The sequence below is a fragment of the Amblyomma maculatum genome, chromosome 5 (genome assembly GCF_055883805.1).
Source record: "Amblyomma maculatum isolate TAMU_Amacu chromosome 5, ASM5588380v1, whole genome shotgun sequence".
Lineage (NCBI taxonomy): Eukaryota > Metazoa > Arthropoda > Arachnida > Ixodida > Ixodidae > Amblyomma > Amblyomma maculatum.
This window is the reverse complement of record NC_139348.1, coordinates 9,931,617-9,950,885: the sequence shown is the minus strand read 5'-3', so window position 1 is coordinate 9,950,885 and position 19,269 is coordinate 9,931,617. Positions and strand designations below refer to the sequence as shown.

At 47.9% G+C, this 19,269-nt stretch overlaps 1 pseudogene; it reads left to right on the top strand.

Annotated features, from left to right (window-relative positions):
- The first annotated feature begins 874 nt into the window (after window positions 1-874).
- Window positions 875-1,860, top strand: LOC146187742 (uncharacterized; annotated as a pseudogene).
- The last annotated feature ends 17,409 nt before the right edge of the window (window positions 1,861-19,269 follow it).

Here is a 19,269-nt window from a genome sequence, read left to right as displayed (position 1 = left end):
TCAAGTGGCCTTTCCTCTTTTCTTAGTAATAAACCACTGACCAGGGTCTTTCAGCTCCGCAGGGTCTATGCTCGTTCCTTCCACGGTTTCAACAATTTTTGCCGGGCTTCCAAATGGCCGGGGGTGCATTTGTTTGCCTAGGCCTAACTAGGCCTAGTGTCCCCCGTGGCTTGCGAAGTTCTTCAAGGCCCCAAAAATGTGTGAAAGAATCGGCCAACCTTGGAGTGTTGATAATCCGCGGTGAGTGCTTCCTGAATTGAGTCGATTCCCACAAAATTTCCGAAATACAGTGGCCGAAATAGAGCGCGAGCGTTCGTGGTCGATGAAGCCCATCGATTGCACGTCCGCTCTCCAGCTTGGTCGGCGTGGAACTACCGCATATGCATTAATCGCCTAGTGACGTCATGAGCTGTCATGACGGTACATCGAGCGCCCCTTGTCAAACACAACTAGCATTTCATTGGCCGCATTAAATTCACCGGCGTTCTATAATTCATTTAGAGGAAAGGAAAGGCGCTGTATCTGTCACTCGCGGAATATCGCTATCATACTCACTGTAGACAAGGGAAATTATGAAGAGCGTTTCAAGATCCGGGGCGTGACACTGAAAGAGGTCGTTCGGAGCGGCCACGCTTTACAATGCTTTCGCTGGATACAGCGCATCGGCCGTTGGCTGAGGTTTTGCGTCTTCTGAAGACATCGTGGACACCTACAATATTGTGCTGCCTCGTCTGCCTTCCGATAATGTATAGTGCTCCACACTGTATTTTTGCATGGTGACCTAAATGGCCGTCCGTACCGAGCGCCTGACTTCATGGATGCCATGGCCCGTGTTATGTACCTTCGGAATATCGTCTGCATTGTACAATACCAAATGCGCCATCTTTGGATGGTGACTTGTAAGAATAGCATTTCATAACAGAAACTTGTGGACTTGGTGGAGCTACACGTAAAAGGGCTGAAATGCATGATATTTGATCCGGAAACAAGAAATATAAAGTTGAAGCTGCTTTGGCTCCCACGCCACGTGGAACATCGCCGGACTGTTCAATCTTTGGAGCTGTATGGCACTGTTCGGACCGTGGAGTGAGAAAAGTGGCGCTGTCAAGGTATGGAACATATGGAGACAGCAAACCGGGAAGTGTCTATCACGCTGAAAGATGTGACGAAGAACAGAACAAGGGTAAATGGGGTTCGCCTCAGGTCGCAGATGAGCCAACGTTTCCACAAGTAGACTTGCCGAAACGTTGGCTCATCTGCAAACTGAGGCGAACCCCATTTACCCTTGCTCAGTTCTTCATACCGTGTAAACCATCTTCTTCCTTTCGTTCTACCTGGACGCTGAAAGATGGTGTTTCATCTTCCAGCATTCCTCATACCCTGAGTGTGCTTGGGATTCAGGCGTTGGTAATACTTCCGGGCAGGCCTCCACTGTGTCTTCGATGCAGAAGAGTTGGAAATGTCTGGCGGCAGTGCCGCACGCCTCGATGTACCCAGTGTCGTCGTTTCGGTCACACAGTGGATGCCTGTGGTCTGACCTATGCCGACAGGTTGCGTCAGGGCTCCTGGTCTAAAGACGATGATGGAGTGTCTCAGCACATCACGGACATTTCGGATGTTATGGACGCTTCTGGAGAGGTCAACACCGCGGTTCCACATGAAGCAGTGCCCATTAATAATCCGCAGGACATCAAGCCATCACCTGGACAACCTTCGGACCCCAAGCCTCCGGACTCTGGTCAGTTTGGGTATGGTGCGTCTGATCTTGAGCTGAATAAAAAGCTGCTTACTGCTGCAGAGGCACCTCAAGATCTGCCACTGGGGGCTGCCGAGAAGCCAGCGGATGCGCATCCACGCTAGTCCGTCGGTGGTGTGTCGCTGGAGTGTAGTGCGCCACGTATGAAGTCAACTACCGGCGTCTGCAAGGCGCTGCCGACTGGTCTTCGAGCTGCGAGTGACGCAATGCTTCTGATACCATGGGCGGAAGCTTCAGGAACATCAGAGGTCTCCAAGAACAGCAGCTCGCCTTTGAGGCGTCCCGCGGACGAGGATCTTGGTGTCAGCGGAGATCTAAGCAAGGTATTAGAGAAGGGGGGTATAGGAAGATTGGCTTAAAAAAAGAGGCAGTTACAGCTCAAAAAGTCGCTAATTTGCCGACGACCCTCCCCGCTTCGGCGGATGGATTTGAAGAATGTACGCAGACAAAATGGCGGGGATCACAGCTTTTGAGATCGCTACCCTTAAGGTTAAAAGCTTGCGGAATCGGCGGCGCCAGTGCCAGTTAAAGCAACTGTTTGAAAACGGTGTTGTGAGTGTAGCTGCCATTCAGGTAACTAAATTGGTTACGGACGATAATACAGAAACTGCTCTTGAGATGTTTTTATCTCCTTATAATATTATCGTCAGCCATTCGAAAGGATTGTCCGGAGGGTGCATGCTGTTTCTGAGCAATACACTAGACATGACTGACTTGTTATATTTCGTTGATGATGACGGGTGGCTCATATGTTGTGACCATGCCATTTCGGGTCAGCAGTGGCGAATTGTTTGTGTCTGTGCGCCTGAGAAAGAGAGAGAGAGAGAGAGTAAATTTTAATTCATTAACCGTACAGCCTGGGTGGTTTCCTCAGTCGAGAATACCATAAGCTTGGGCTGCCCCCGGGCCCTGGTGAGCAGGCTGCGCTGCTCAGAGAGACCCGTGTGGGCCAGCTCTTCCTCCTACTCCGCTTGGCTGAGTGCTCGAGCTTTATATTTCTCTAATTTCTCTTTGCAGTTCCATATCATGTGAAGGATGTCAGAGACTTCACCGCATGTAGTGCATGTGTTATTTTTTATTTTTTCGGGGCCAGATTTTGTGGTACTTTAGTAGGTTTGGGAATGTTCTAGCCTGTATGTTCCTTCAGGTTGCTGCCTCCTGTCTGCTTAGGATTTTGTGTGGTTCTGCGTATCGTTTTCTCTCTAATTTGAAGTGTTGTATTATTTCCCCGTATGTGAGAGCGCTTGAAGGATTTGAGGCAGCTGGCGCAGGTGCTCGGAAAGTATGCCCTCGGGCTATCCTGTCGGCAGCCTCGTTGCCGTCGATTCCTTCGTGTGCCGATATCCACAGGATTGCGTGCTCCATGTTGCCCGTCTTTTTTTCCTGCTCCATTATTCGGTGTGCCTGTTTGCTTACGCATCCCAGGAGGAAGGCACGACAGGCCTTTTGGCAATCGCTGAGTATTATGTGTTTTCTACCTTGGCTGCTGGCGTGTTTAACTGAAAGGGCGATTGCAACTTCCTCTGCATCTTCTATGTAGTTATTGGTCTTGATCGATGAGCTGGTCACCTCTCTTCCGGTGTGTTCAAGTGTGATCTGTAGTGGCTACCGCCACTTTTCTTCCCAGATATGGACTAGCGTCTACATAGAGTATGTCGCTATTATTTCTGAGTGGCGACTTCTCGCTTTTCATCTTTCGCTGTTGTGTAGGGGTCCATGTTTTTGAAAATTGGAACGGCCTGATATTCAGCTCTGCTTTCGGGAGTGAGTTTTTCTTAGCGGGTTAGTTTTCTCGGCGATGGATCGTCCCATGATGTTCAGTATGTGTCTACCAGTCCGATTTTGTTCTAGTCTGCGTTCTAGGCAGACCAGGATTGTTTCTTTGGATTTTTTGTAGGTGGCCGAGATGCCCATTGACATCAAAGCCTCATTGGATGCATGACTTGGTAATCTGAGTGCTAATTTATAAGCTTTCCGAAACTGCGCATCAACTTTTTGTGATTCCGTTTTGGTGTTGTTGTGATACGGGAGGCTATAGGTCCAGCGGGCGACTATGATCGCCGTTACTATTCTGATCGCGTTCTTCTCCCTTAACCTTCTATTCCTGTTTGCTATTCGGATCATGCCGCAGACCTGACTGGTTGCCGGAGTGAGTAGCTTGATTGTGTGCGTTTTTTCCTCGTGGCTCTGTAGCCACGGTTCAATGTTGTGAGGTTCAATGGTTAAATTTAGATGCTGGCTGCAGTGTTCGATTACTATTTTTTCGGAATCTTGCCACTACTCTTTAAGTGCATCTTTTAAACCTTAAAAAAAACTAGATTGTTCCTTCTTCCGCGATCTTCAGCATCATCCAACCTGGCAGTCAGTTTTGCGATTTCAACTTTGAATTCGGCTGTTGTGGATTTGATATCCTCGACTTTCATTTTTATTGAAGGAAAAGAAGCGCAATCTGCTTCGATTTTTGAAAGCCGAGTGTTTACTTCGGTGAATGCTTTTTCGTGATCACACAGTGATGATCTAATGGATTTCAGCTGTGCAAACATGCTTGATTGTCCGGCCTGAACTTCTTTACTTGCCTTTGGCAGATCTGATGTCGACGGTTCTATGTTATTAGGAGGCCCTGGGTTGGTCTCAACAGCACCAGCTTTCACAAGCAAGTTGAAAATCACACATGCATACTCATATACAATATTACATGTGCAGTGTGGGCTCGGCAGCACAACTAGAAAGCGATTGCCTGTGCGTTTAGCATATAGGGAATGACGATTGCTAACCTGCACAAGCAAGGGGGGAAAATTCCGCAGGTAAGTGTGGCCCATCGTTACGGTGCCGCCGAGCCCACTGAAGGACACGTTGCAGGGGAAGGGCTTTATGATGGTGTTCTGAGGAAGTGATAACATTATCACGAGGCAGGTTCTCGGGTGATGTTGTGGCAGTAGCCAAGGCGATCGATCGAGGCTGAAGGGGCGTAATACCGCGTGCAAGGATGCGCTCGCGGAAGACCCGTTGTGTATGAGACAGAAGCACTCATCCGAAGAGTACACCGGTGGTACGCAGCAAAACTCCAAGGCAGTTGGTGCGGTCGAAAGCAATATACCTTTCAGCATGTCGCCAAAGTGCGGTTCAAACGCTGAAGCATTCCATTCGTTTGCGGATGGTACGTGGAGGTGGCGCGATTTTGCACTCTCGAAGAACAGCTTCGACAACTTGAGCCCCGTGGCGAAGAATATTATGATGTAGGATGAAGGAGGCAATGTCTCCGGCTGTAGCTGATGGCAAAGGCGCCGTTTCGGCGTAGCGTGTGAGATGATCAATTGCAACAATGATCCAGCGATTGGCCGTTGGTGTGCTAGGAAGAGGGCGTACAGGTCAATTTCAACGCGCTCCAAGGGCTTAGGTGGGCAGGCCAGCGGCTAAAAAGAAGCGGCGGACTGGCGAGGTGGGTTCTTTCCGTGCTGAAACTCTGGGCAGGACTGGACGAACCGGTGAACATAACGGTACATCCCACGCCAGTAGTACCGCTGTCACAGGTGAGTGAAGGTTTTTAATACGCCGGCGTGGGCACACTGGGGATCGTCGTGGTAGTGGGAGCAGCCACTTTCGCCCATCCCGAAGTTAATTCCTACGGTAAAGGAGCTCGTCGCTGATGGCAAAATGGCGATACTGGCGACGGAGAGCACGGCAAGGCGGTCGTGACGATCTGCCAGATGAAAAAATCCAGGACTGAAGGGATCCATGCGTCTTTGCGTTGCTTGGAAGTCATATCGGTGGGCATGTTGGTGGGATGTGGGACGGATATAGCAGGCGCGGCTTCAGACGCCAAGGGAGAACGGGAAAGAGCATCAGCATTGGCGTGTTTACGGCCAGAGCGATTGACGACGTTAATGTCGTATTCTTGGAGCCTCAGAGCCCAATGGGCCAGTCAACCGGAAGGATCTTGCAAAGAACATAGCCAGCAGAGAGAGTGATGATCAGTGACGACATCAAATGAACGGCCATACAAGAGGGGCGAAATTTGGCTATTGCCTAGAGGATAGCTGAACACTCTTCCTCGGTGATGAAATAGTTTGCTTCAGCTTTTGTCGGGGTCTGGCTGGCGTAAGCGACAACGTACTCTTCAAAGCTAGACATCCGCTGAGTGAGTACGGCGCTGAGGTCGACGCCGCTGGTATCAGTGTGGATTTCCGTGGAAGAAGAAGGATCTAAATGACGCTGGATTGGCGGAGTCGTCAGAATGTGGCGGAGTGTCGCGAACGTGGTCAGAGCGTCGATGATAGTAGTGAAATTGCGAACGAAGTGGCAGAAGCAAGAGCAGAAGCCGACGAAGCTGCTGCGTTCTATCACAGTAATGGGCTTGGAAATTCTGCCACAGCGCCCAACTTCGCCGAATCGGGAAGAACGACATTCTTGGAGACATGTCCAATAATGTTTAGCTGCCATGATCTGAACCGGCCCTTTTTAAAAATTATTTGGAGGCCAGCGTCGGTCAGGCATCGCAGAACTGTCGCAAGGCGCTGGAGGTGAGAGGAAAAATCCGAGGAAAAGATGACAACGTCGTCCAGGTAACAAAGGCAAGTGTGCCATTTGATCCCTCTGAGCAGGTTGTCCATCATGCGATCGAATGTGGCAGGGGCATTGCACAGTCCGAATGGCGTGACATTAAATTCGTACAGCCCATCGGATGGGACAAAAGCGGTTTTTCGGAGGTCGGCCTCTGCCATCGGCACCTGCCAATAACGGAAGCGCAGGTATAATGAAGAATGAACTCAATTCCCTGCAGGCAGTCAAGGGCGTCGTCGATACGAGGGCGAGGGTAAACGTCCTTGCGCGTGGTCTTGTTCAGTAGGCGGCATCCATACAGAAGAGGACAAGCTGTCGGACTAGTTGGTTTTTCATAGTTACAGCAGCGCGTAGCCGGACAAGGACGAAGATGGAGGAACACGTAAGACGCAGAGGCACTGAACTGCAACTTTATTTTATGTAATCAGCCAACCATGTCATATATATACCAGAGAGAAACGCCCACTAGAGGAACAAAATCTAGACACGTGGCGAAAACCGGTGCAACAAAATCAAACACGAGTAAATAAAATCGATAAATCTAAATGCTTAACACACGATTGACATGATACTGCGACATAACATGATAATAGTGGCCGTAGTGAAAGTGCGTGAAAAATAAACAAAACATCCCAGTCCCTAACAAGCAACAATGGCTAAAAAAGTTGGATGCGCAGAAAACATTTTTTATGTAAGAACTTGTTTAAAAACCGCAGAGAAACTTATGAGACGGGCAAAAAAAATTAAGTAAGTTAAACATCAAAAAAGAAGAGAGAGAGATGCAAATGGTAAAACAAAATTGAAAGCCAACAATTAACACTGCAAAACAAAAACAAACAATGAATTAAACAATGTGACTGACTGCAATTCAAGATGTGTAAAACGAAGGCATGTAAAGAGTGCAAATAAAATCAAAGGTAAAATCAAGCACAATCAGAGAGAAAAGCAATTTCTTTGTTAGAAAGGAAAACTGAGGATGGGCTGACGCATTCATCCTTGTGCTTAGCAATCAAAGCGGCTTCCACTATTTCGCGTGTAAGCTTGTTATGGGATCTGTTTAGAATGGTCGTTTTCTGAAAGACAGGGGAGCATTTTCTATTGCGGTCGCATGTGCGACATTGCACTGGCAGGTGTTTGGACGATGACCCTGAAAATCATTGCTATGCTCCATTAAACGTTTATTAATACATCGGCCACTTTGGCCGATGTATGCCTCTCCACAAGATAGAGGGATGGAGTATACAACCTCTTCTGCGCATGTTACGGCGGGATTCTTGTGCCTTGTGGTGCAGCCATTATCTCTCTTTGTCGTTTTGTTGACCATGCGAAAAAGTCTTGATAGGCGGTGCAGGGCTGAAAAGACCACGTGAACACCTGCCTTCTTACCAATCTTCTTGAGATTATGAGAAATCTTGTAGATATAAGGTATTATTGCTACCTTATCTCGCTGTTGGACTTCAGCTGAAGGGCCTGTCATCTTGCCTTTGGAGTTCTTTATCATTTTTCTAGCGACAGAAGAAAGAAGTTCTTGCGGGTATCCCGACTGCGTCAGCCTGCACACTTGAGCTGAAAAGCTATCCTGAAATTTGTGCTTACATGACTTCGTCAAGGCGTTACTAAGGCCAGATTTTACAATATTCCTTTTAACCAACTTTCAATGAGCAGAACGATAAGCTAAAATGGGTTTATTGCTCCTTGGTTCGAACGCCCAGCAAACATGAATTCGAATGAAAAAGAGCTTTAGCTCGAGAAAACGAATGGAATTCTTGTCTGGCACTTCGTGGGTCAGCTCAAGTGGCGCCAATGTGTTCGCAAACACTGTCAGAACTTGAGGTACCCGACTTAAAATGGTTTCATTATTGCAATCTAAGATCACTAAGTAATCATCTACGAACCGGAAGATCTTTAAAACGCATGACTTATCAAAGCTTTCATTAGGAGCTCTGTCATGCATGCCGAGGTAAAGGTCACTGAGAACTGGGGCAATGCATGATCCTATACAGATCCCCTGCGTTTGTATAAAACGAGACCCATTCCAATCTGCAAAGGTTGGTTTGAGGTAAACCGACAACAATTCCAAAAAAACCATCAACAGTAATGCCACACTTATTCTGAAAAGCCATGGCGCCTTGGGTGTCAATAGAATCACGCATGCATCTCATAAGATCATCCTGCGGTATTGAGTTGAATAAATCTTTTACATCGTTGGAGAATCCGCTAAAAGCCTTGCTGCTATTTTCGCTTAAGGACCTGACTACTTCCTCTGCGTTTTTCACCTGAAAAGGATCGGTAACAGGAAGCAGGTTGAGGTTGTCCTGCAAGACTTTTGCAACATCTTTTTGCCAGGTCATCTTTTCTGAAATAATTACGCGCAGAGGAGATCCTATCTTGTGTGTTGTAACTTTAAAAAACATCTCCAAACTGGTCTTTTTCTTTTCTTCAATTGCTCGAGAAAGCTTGGGAAGGTTCAGTTGGTCGCAAAGTTTTTTTGCGGAATTTCTTATCTTAGATGTAGAAGTATTGGAACATTTGACAAAGGATGACTGGACAGCTTCCACCGCCTTCGAGAGGTACACACACTCTGGAAGAATCACAAACCCTCCTTCCTTGTCGGTAGTTAACAATGACAAGTTGTTTTCCTTCAAATGTGAAATCGTTTTCTTAATTGGAAACCTGTTCCCTTTTTCGCTGCAACGCGTCATCACATCTACGCCCTCCGCAACACATCTTTCGGCTTCACCCTGGGGCGCAAGCCTGGAGACTTGCCTGACCATAGTTAGTAAATCCGGAGCGGTCTTCCTAGGTTCCACATCGTACTTTGGTCCATGGCTGAGGAGCCGCTGCACAGCATCAGGAACTTCCGCGACACCTCCGACGAGATGGACAGGATTCCTGGTAGTATTCTTCCTTTTCGGCACAAGAGCTCGAAGTCCTGGAAGGACCTGCTGCCACAGATCTTCGGTGGCGCGGTCGGCCATGGCGGATAGCTCATGCCGCTTTGGTGACGTTTCCTTCGGCGAAGATGTCAGCACTAACAGCCGACATCTGGTCACGCTACTCGCCTCTGCAAGATTCTGCGTTACGAATGGCAGCACCAGGCTAGTCTTCAGCGGGAACACCTTCGGCTGTTAGTGCTGACAGTAGATATTGTTGACAGTCGTCAACAATATCTAAAAATGCGTTTTACTTTGTCAGTGTTTATCCGCGCAAATATACGTTGGTCACAATAGGCTAAAAATATATCACTAAGTGCTGGGGCGATGCAGGAACCAATGCATATGCCGTCATTCTGAACATATTCTGCATCTTCATGCTTAACAAGAGTCGATGAAAAATAAAACGATACAAGGTTTAAAAAGCTATCGATTGACATTCTAATATCATTCTGGAATGCAACTGCAGTGCCATTTTCAATGCAGTCGCGCAAAGAAGTTATGATATCCCCTTGTGGTATAAAATAAAAAAGGTCTTTTATATCTATGGAAAAAGCAAAATTGAACTGCTAAGATTCTTGGTGAGTCTTAAGATAACTTACTAGCTCATTTGAGTTAGAAATCAAAAAAGGGTCCTTCACTTTCAGGAGACTTAATTTCGCTTGCAAGAATCTAGAAAGAACGCCTTGCCATGCCCCCCTTTCTGTTACAATTGTCCTCAGCTGTACATCATCTTTATGCGTTTTCGCGGTGAAGAAAACGCTGAGCGCCGTTTCCTTACTGTCCCCAATCTGAAAACTGCTGCTGCCCCCAATCTGCTGTCCCCAATCTGACAACAATTTTACACTGACAAAGTAAAACGCATTTTTAGATATGTTGACGAGTACCTTGTGGTAATGAATCTTGAAATGCTTGACAATAGGGAAGAGATGGTGGGAAATGTGCTTGATGTATTCTACTCCAGTAGCCAGGGTTTAACCTTCACAACGGAAATGCCAAGTGACGATAGGTTACAGTTCCTTGACATATGCATAAGATTTGAAAGGGCACGTGTTTGCTGGTGGTATCAGCCGAGGACAAAAAAAGAAATTCTTAACTACCAGTCAGCGCATTCTAAGCTGATTAAGAGAGGAATCGCCATGAATGCCATCCGCGCTGCTCTCAAGTCCTGTCAACATTGCATCCCTGAAAGCGTGGCGTTGCAAAACCTTCGCCTAAAGAACGCTGGGTTTCCTGAAGAAACCATTACATCTGTGGCTGAAAAGCTACTGAAAGAAGTGAGAATCGGACGGCGACAAACCGTGAAGATCCCCATTGGAGTACTCGACTTGTGACTATGCCCTATGTGCACAATGTGTCGCACCGTTTAAAAAAGTTGGCAAAAAAGTGCGGCGTCGATCTTGAATTGACTGCCCCAAGAAAGCTTGTGTGGCTGTGCCCTCTTGTGAACGGTACGGCAAGACAGCCGATTTGTGCTAAAAAGCACCAAACGCAGTTCGTCCCGTGCAAAGTCGGTGTCGTGTACGAAATCCCGCTCACTTGTGGCAAGGTTTAATATGGACAGTCAGGTCGGTGCTTAAATGATAGGCTGAGAGAGCATCGTTTGGCTGCGGGATCGATATCAGCTGGGGGGAATCTCGCTGATCACTGCAAGCGGTGCCTCATCAAAAAACACCCCGGCGACCCAAACCCCGTACCCTGCACACCGATCCTTCAGAACACGCGCGTACTAGCAACCAATAAGCCTCAATCACAAAGGGAAATTGTCGAAGCCCTATGTATAAATAAACAAGGCCAAAACTGTGTCAGCACTCCATCTGTGTATTTATCTGATAAAGAGCTATCGTACCTTAAGCTTGGCACCCTCACTACGCATGTGTGATGTGCACTTTGAGATCGTATATATGACATGTTGCTTAAATAAACGACAGTTGAAGACTAGCGTCCGTCCTGTTCTTATGTGCTCCTCCTTCATCTAATGTCCCTTGTGCGTTAAAGAACCGCTAGAAAAGATGATTTGTTGCACCGGTTTTCGCCACGTGTCTAGATTTTGTTCCTCTAGTGGACGTTTCTCTCTGGTATATATATATGACATGGTTGGAGGTGCAGCGGTGGCGTAGCGGTAGAACATCCGCCTCGCATGCAAGAGAACCGGGGTTCAAATCCCGGTGCCGCGCAATTCTCCACCGGATGACAAAAAAAAAACAAATCCGCGTGTCGATGGAATTGCATATACAGGTTTGGGGTGCAACCTGATGCCGGTAAACACCTCCGGCAACGCACTCCCTCACCAGAACAGGAGTTGGCCACCCTGGTGCAGTAATTGGCCACAACCTCCTATGATAAGCTCCATAAAACCCCGGCCCTCAGTCACCAGCGGCTGCGGAACAACTGACCACGGCGGCGGTCAGACCTGTGACGCAGCAGGGGGTGGTAAAAAGCCTGGCTCCCCTGGACAGGCCGCCATTGGAAACTGACCCTGGCAACGTTTAATGCTAGAACCCTTGCTAGTGAAGCTAGTTTAGCAGTGCTGTTAGAGGAACTAGAGGGCATGAAATGGGATGTCATAGGGCTTAGTGAGGTTAGGAGGCCGAATGAGGCATATACTGTACTGAAGGATGGGCATGTACTGTGTTATCGATGTTTACCAGAGAGGTGACAACTAGGGGCAGGTTTCCTTGTCAATAAGTATATAGAGGGTAATATAGATGAATTCTATAGTATTATTGAGAGGGTTGCAGGCATCGTAATTAGGCTTAATAAGCGGTATAAACTGAAGGTTGTACAGGTCTATGCACCTACATGTAGTTATGATGACCAGGCAGTTGAAAGCTTCTATGAAGATGTAGAAACGGCAATGCGAAAAGTAAAGACGCAGTATACTGTACTAATGGGCGACTTCAATGACAAGGTAGGGAAAAACAGGCAGGAGACAAGGCAGTAGGTGACTATGGCACTGGTTCTAGGAATAGCAGGGGGGAGTTACTAGTTGAGTTTGCAGAGCGCAATAACTTACGAATCAATCATGAATACCTTCTTCAGCAAACGGAAGAACCGGAAATGGACATGGAAAAGTCCTAACGGAGAGACTAAAAATGAAATCGACTTCATAATGTGTTCAACCCCCGCCATAGTGCAGGATGTAGAGGTAATCGGGAAAGTTCGATGTAGTGACCACAGGATGGTGAGGTCCCGAATTCGCCTAAATCTGAAGAAGGAACGCAATAGATTAGTAAGAAAGAAACCCATCAACGAATTAGCGGTGAGGGGGAGGGCAGAAGAGTTCAGGATCTCGCTAAAGAATAGGTATTCAGCTCTAACTGAGGATGGCGACATTACCCTAGAGGCAATGAACAATAATTTCAGAGATATCATTACTGAGTGCGCGGTAGAAGTAGGCGGTAGGATAGTTAGAGAGGATACCGGTAAGCTGTCTAAGGAGACGAAAGATTTGATTAAGAAACGGCACAGTATGAAAGCTTCCAATCCAACAGACCAGATCGAATTGGCCGAGATATCAAAGCTCATCAATAAGCGCAAGGTGGCCGATATAAGGAAGTATAACATGGAGAAAATTGAGCATGCTGTAAAGAACGGGGGAAGCCTTAAAGCGGTAAAGAAGAAATTGGGGATAGGCAAAAACCAGATGTATGCGATAAGGGACAAGGCGGGCAACATCATCACTAATATGGACAAGATAGTCAAAGTAGCCGAGGAGTTCTATACAGATCTCTACAGTAGCCAAAGTAGTTAGGACCGTAATGAGATTGGCGGTAGGGAAAAACAGTCAGACGTTCCACCAGTAACGAAGGACGAGGTCAAGAAAGCACTAGAAACTATGAAAAGGGGGAAATCAGCTGGAGAGGATCAGATAACTACAGATTTGCTGAAGGACGGGGGGGATATCGTGGTAGAAAAACTGGCCACCCTGTATACGCAGTGCCTGGTGTCATCGACGGTACCAGAAGCATGGAAGAATGCCAACATTATCCTCATTCACAAGAAAGGGGACTCTAAGGACCTTAAAAATTACAGACCAATCAGCTTACTGTCTGTTACGTATAAGGTATTTACTAAGGTAATCGCTAATAGAATCAGGAAAACCTTAGACTGCAATCAAGCAAAGGATCAAGCAGGGTTTCGGAAACGGTACTCTACTATCGATCATATCCATACCATCAATCAGGTGATAGAAAAATGCTCGGAATATAACCAGCCCTTATACATAGCATTCATTGATTACGAAAAAGCATTTGACTCAGTTGAAACCTCGGCGGTGATGCAGGCATTGCGAAATCAGGGGGTAGACGAGCCGTACGTGAAAGTGCTGGAAGATATATATAGTGGCTGCACAGCAACCATAGTTCTACATAAAGAAAGCAACAAAATTCCCATAAAGAAAGGTGTTAGGCAAGGAGACACAATCTCCCCAGTACTATTGACAGCTTGTTTAGAGGAAGTATTCAGAGACTTGGAATGGGAGCAGTTAGGGATAAGGGTAGATGGAGAATACCTCAGTAATCTGCGATTTGCTGATGACATTGCCTTGCTAAGCAACTCGGGGGATGAACCGCAAATAATGATTGATGACTTAGACAGAAAAAGTAGAAAGGTAGGCTTGAAAATCAATATGCAGAAGACTAAGGTAATGTTCAACAGCCTCGGGAAGGAACAGCAGTTTACATTAGGTAGCGAAATACTGGAAATCGTAGGCGAATATGTCTACTTAGGACAGATAGTAACCGCAGATCCGGACCATGAAAAGGAAATATCAAGAAGAATAAGATTGGGATGGAGCGCATTTGGCAAGCACTCGCAGATTATGACTAGCAGCTTACCGGTATCGCTCAAGAGGAAAGTATACAACAGTTGCATCTTGCCTGTACTCACCTATGGGGCTGAAACGTGGAGGCTAAGCAAGAGAGTTCTACTTAAGTTGAGGACAACCCAGAAGGCTATGGAACGAAAAATGGTAGGGGTAACATTAAGAGATAGGAAGCCTGCACAGTGGGTCAGAGAAATAACTCAAGTTACCGACATTCTAGTGGAAATTAAGAAGAAGAAATGAACATGGGCAGGACATGTAGTGCGAAGAGAGGATAAGCGATGGTCGCTTATGGTAACAAACTGGATTCCAAGGGAAGGAAAGCGTAGCAGGGGGAAGCAGAAAGTTAGGTGGGCGGATGAGATTAAGAAGTTCGCAGGGGTCAAGTGGATGCAGCTAGCACAGAACCGGGTTAAGTGGAGAAATATGGGAGAGGCCTTCGCCCTGCAGTGGGCATAATCAGGCTGATGATGATGATGATGATGATGGCTGATTACCAAAAATAAAGTTGCAGTTCAGCGCCTCTGCGTCTTGCGTGTTCCTCCGCCTTCGTCCGTCTTCGTCCTTGTCCGGCTACGCGCTGCGATAACTCTCTAAACAGAATCGGCTGGAACCGTCTTTTTTCTTGGCCAGGATGACTGGAGACGCCGAAGGGATGTACGACGGTTGGATCACGTAGCGCTTGAGCATGTCGGTCACCTGTTCGTCAACGATGCGGTGCTCAGCGGCTGAGACACGGTACGGACGCTGGCGCAAAGGGACATGGGTGCCGCTATCAATACAGTGGGTAATGGTATTTGTCCCAACGAAGGTTGCCGGGAGTCGAACGAAGCCGCGAAACGTTGTAGGAAGGCGACAAGCTGGGTCGTTGTAAGGGCCAGCGTCGATGGACCGGTGAAAACCGTCGAGAGTGGCTACAGGAAGAGGCGCTGATGTGAAGCCGGCGGTGGTATCGACGAAGGGATAAGTGGCAGTGGAATCGAGCAAGGCAGCTACCCAGCGACTGGCCTCGGCGCAAAGTGGTAGGGCAGGGGTATGGGTTGCAAACATAAATAGCACTTGAGCTACGAAATATTGTCAGCGCAGTATGGGGCAACAACCCGGAATTTTGGTCAGCGCATCGTAAAGAGGGTGTGTAGATAACAGTGGCATCGGAAAGAGCAGCACAAAAACGAGACACAAGCACTGAGGAGAAAGGCGGAACGTCGGTGTCCTCTACAACATGCATGGTAGCGGCAGCTGCACTCTATGTGTCGAAAGAATTGTCACTGAGGGGTTTTAACTCCCGTTGAGCACGGGCGCAGTCTATTATGGCGTGATTATCGGAGAGGAAGTCCCAACCAAGGATGACGCCGTGTGATCAGCGGGCGAGGACGATGAATTCTATTGTGTATGGAGTGTCGTCGATGCGAAGGCGGGCTGTACAGGTGTCTAATAGTCGAATGTCCTGAGCGCTGGCGATACGAAGAGAAACTGCAGAAAGTGGCCTCATTACCATTTTGAGTCTGCGACAGAGGCGTATTTAAGAACTGAAACGGTTGCGCTAGTGTCCACAACTGCTTCGACAGGAACTCCCTCAATGAATACGGTAATAATGTTGGCTGGTACGGAAACAGGTCTTGAGTTAGTCTCAAATGGCGCAGTTCTTGCCTCCAGAACTGTGGCCGTTAGTTTTCCGTGTGAACGCCTGATTCGCGGCGGAGCATCGGACAACGGGAACGACGGCCAGGAGATTGCGAGTGGTAGAAGCGGCGATCGTAACTTGAAGAGGACTGCGGGGAGGCTCAGGGAACATGGGCGAGGGGGACGGCGGAAGATTGTACGTCGGTTCACGCATATAGTCGTAGGGACGAGGGCCACGACTGGGGTACAAACGAGCCAAATGGCCGGCGACTCCACAGGTGTAGCAAATAGGTCGGTTGTCTTGCGTGCGCCAGGGGTCGGAAGGTTGTGGCTGTGATGTGGCGTGTGTGTTGTGGCGGAGACCGGACAATAAGGGGGGATTGCAGGCTGCTAAGTTTGCTGAGGTCCCTGAGTTTAGTGTAGGAGGGGAGGCCGGCTGTACACAGGGGCGACAGGTGAGGGCCGTGGAGGCACTAAAACATCAGCGTACGTGAGAGGAGCCGCGACCAGTAGCTGCTGTCACGAAATCGGCGCGCATTTTTTATTAAGCCGGCGCGGGGCGAAGCCCGCGCGATGCGGCATCGAAAGTTCGACGAGATCCGAGAGAAACAACTCCTTCCCCGCGCGAGAGGAGCGCGTGGCCTAGTATGGAACGGCGTCATCTATTTTCTCATCACAAGGCAGCCACGGTGACTCAACCGGCCAGAAAGCGCTAGTCTTATCTAGATTTTTCGACGGCGCTTTGATCAATGACGACGCGCGGCTCGGCGGGAGGAAAAGGGACTCCTTCAAAGAACAGAGCTAAGTGTGTGCGTGTCAGCTTTGGCGCAATGCGACTTACAGACGCGCCGCGCCCTATTTATGGAGGTCGCGTAGCTTGTCTTCGTCAGTCAGTGTGTGAGCTAGTATTGCGGCGTGTTCGCAAGTGCTACGGCTCGACTCCCGGGGTTCACCCGCTGCTAGCAATTCCACATACCTTCGAGGGAGCGGCGCTCGTCTTACATGGCGGCCACATCGTGAGTCTGTGGCGTCGGTCTGCGACAGTACCCGGTGAACAATTTGGTGTTTGTTTATTTGACTCTCGTGTATTGCTCTGTGTTATAAAGCCTCTGTGTTATTGAATGCCTCTTTGGTTGCATGCTTAGCGTTGTTTTCTGAGAACCTCTCGTCTGTATATTTGAAGTGTTCTTGTCTATTCCTCTGCATTGTCTCTGGCTGTTTATGAAGTGTTTTGTTTGTTACTTCTGACTCTGACCCTTACTCTGGCTTGAACCGGCGAAAGCTGGGCACCAAACATCAACCCCCTTCTGCCACTACAGTGTGGTTGAATTTCGACTGAGCTTGCCACGCAAGTCGAGGGCATCTCATTTGCGACCGGAGCAGCTACCCCCATTCACTCTAAGGGTGTCTGGTAGTGTGCGCACCGTTAAGGGCGCCTCGTTAATAACCTTTAAATATTAACGGGTGATGGCTGCTGAGGAGGTGATAGCAGGACCTCAGCGACCTGCTCTTATATGACACCCGAAGAATGAGAGTGAGTGGCGGTGCAGGAGCAGGCGCTTTCGGGCAGGCAGACAAGGAAAGCTGGCGTGCGACTTCCTCACGAACAAACTTTTGAATGTGCTCAATGAGCGACTTTTGGTCCGCGGCACCGTCCGCGAAGAGAGCCAAGCTGGAAAGGGTGGCCTGCTGAAAACCAGCACGTCGTGTGGAAAGCCGCTGTTTGCGCAGCTCATCAGAGCTTCGACAGAAGCTTATAACATCGGAAGCAGATTGTGGGTTTTCGGCAACGAGCATCTGGAAGGCATCATCGGCAATGCCTTGCATTATCTCCCTGATCTTATGGGCGTCGCTCATGGTAGAGTTTGCGCGCTTGCAGATATCGACGACATCCTCTATGTAACTGGTGAAGTTTTCGCCGGTTTATGTGTCCGACTTCGCAAGCGTTGCTCGGCGCGAAGCTCACATATAGCGGGACGGCCAAAAACGTCGGTCAGGCTGGTCTTGAGAGCCGTCCAGGTAGAGTTGTCAGACTCATGGTTGCGAAAACATAGATTAGCAGCGTCTTTCAAGTAAAAGAACGTTTGTGAGCTTCACGGTGCCGTTCCACTTGTTCTTCATATGACGCAACCAGTCTTCCACATCGGTGTCGCAGGTGCCACTGAAGATGGCTAGGTCACGCTGCCGCACTGCGCCGGAACAGTTGACAGGCGATGGAGAGGGTGGGGTTGGCGGTTGGTTGGTGGTCTCGGGCATCGCGCAAGTGGTAGGCAATGCTCGGCTGCGGAGCTCCAGTGAGCGGATTGCTGTCACCTCCACCACTTGTAATAGAAGACCTTGCACAGGGCGCTACACCACAAACAGTGAACAGAACGTTCGGCGATCAGTCGTAGCGCTTGTGTCAGCAAACGCGGGAGCGTCGGAGCGAGCGTTGTCGTCGTGATCTTTCCTGACCGTCATGAAATGAACATGTCATCCAACGTCGTTCTCTTTCTTCAGCATCAGACGCTGAACATTTCAGAGCCGAATACCTGTCTTACACCTCTAATTATTAAACATTAGAGCTGCTCACTTTTTCTAACAACTTTATGAACTCGGGTACCCATGACCGAGTTTTTAGAACGTAAATTATCTGTCCGATAGAATCCTCAAAATATTCTTGGATAGATGATACGAAGATCAGCATGGCGAACAGCCATCCGGCACATCCGGGCGCCATGGAAGCCTAATAGTATTATCACGTAATGGTGAAAACGCCGTAGACACCAAATGATGACACAGGCGTGATTAATAACTTAAAGATGGCCGCTCCCGGCATTGACAACATCCATGGAAAACACGTGAAAATTATCCGAACTTTCCTCGCACCTGTTCTGAGTCACATCCTAAATCTTGTTTATTTAGGTGGTTGTTATCCGCGGCAGCTCAAGATAGCGAAAATAATACCAGTGTTCAAAAAAGGCGGTCCTGCTATGCCAAATAATTATCGACCCATTGCCATTCTTCCTTTTTTTTTGACAAAATGTTAGTAAAATTATTTTAAATAAGGTTGTCAGGATTGAAAAATACAACATATTGACTGATACTCAACACGGGTTTCGACGCGGACTATCTACAGATACTGCTATAGCTTTTATCATAGATTATATCAGGCTTGCTATCGATAAAGGAAAGTTTTCCGGCGCAGTTTTTATTGATTTTAGCAAAGCGTTTGATTCCATCGATCACTCCATCTTGTTTCAGAAACTTGAGTTGCACGGCATATCAGGACCTCCACTAATGCTTTTGAAGAGCTTTCTTCGTGACCGAGAGCGCATAGTCTGTATTAATAATTATGCATCTAATAAAGCTCTCATTAACATTGGGGTTCCACAATGTTCTATTCTAGGCCCTGTATTGTTTTTACTCTATGTTAACGATTTACCATCCTGTTTTAGGCATTGTAATAGTATGTTATACGCAGATGACTCTACTATGATAACATCGCACCATGACATTTACCAGCTCCTATCTAACCTTCAAAATGACATTAATTCTCTTGAGCATTGGTGCTATATTAACCGCCTTACTGT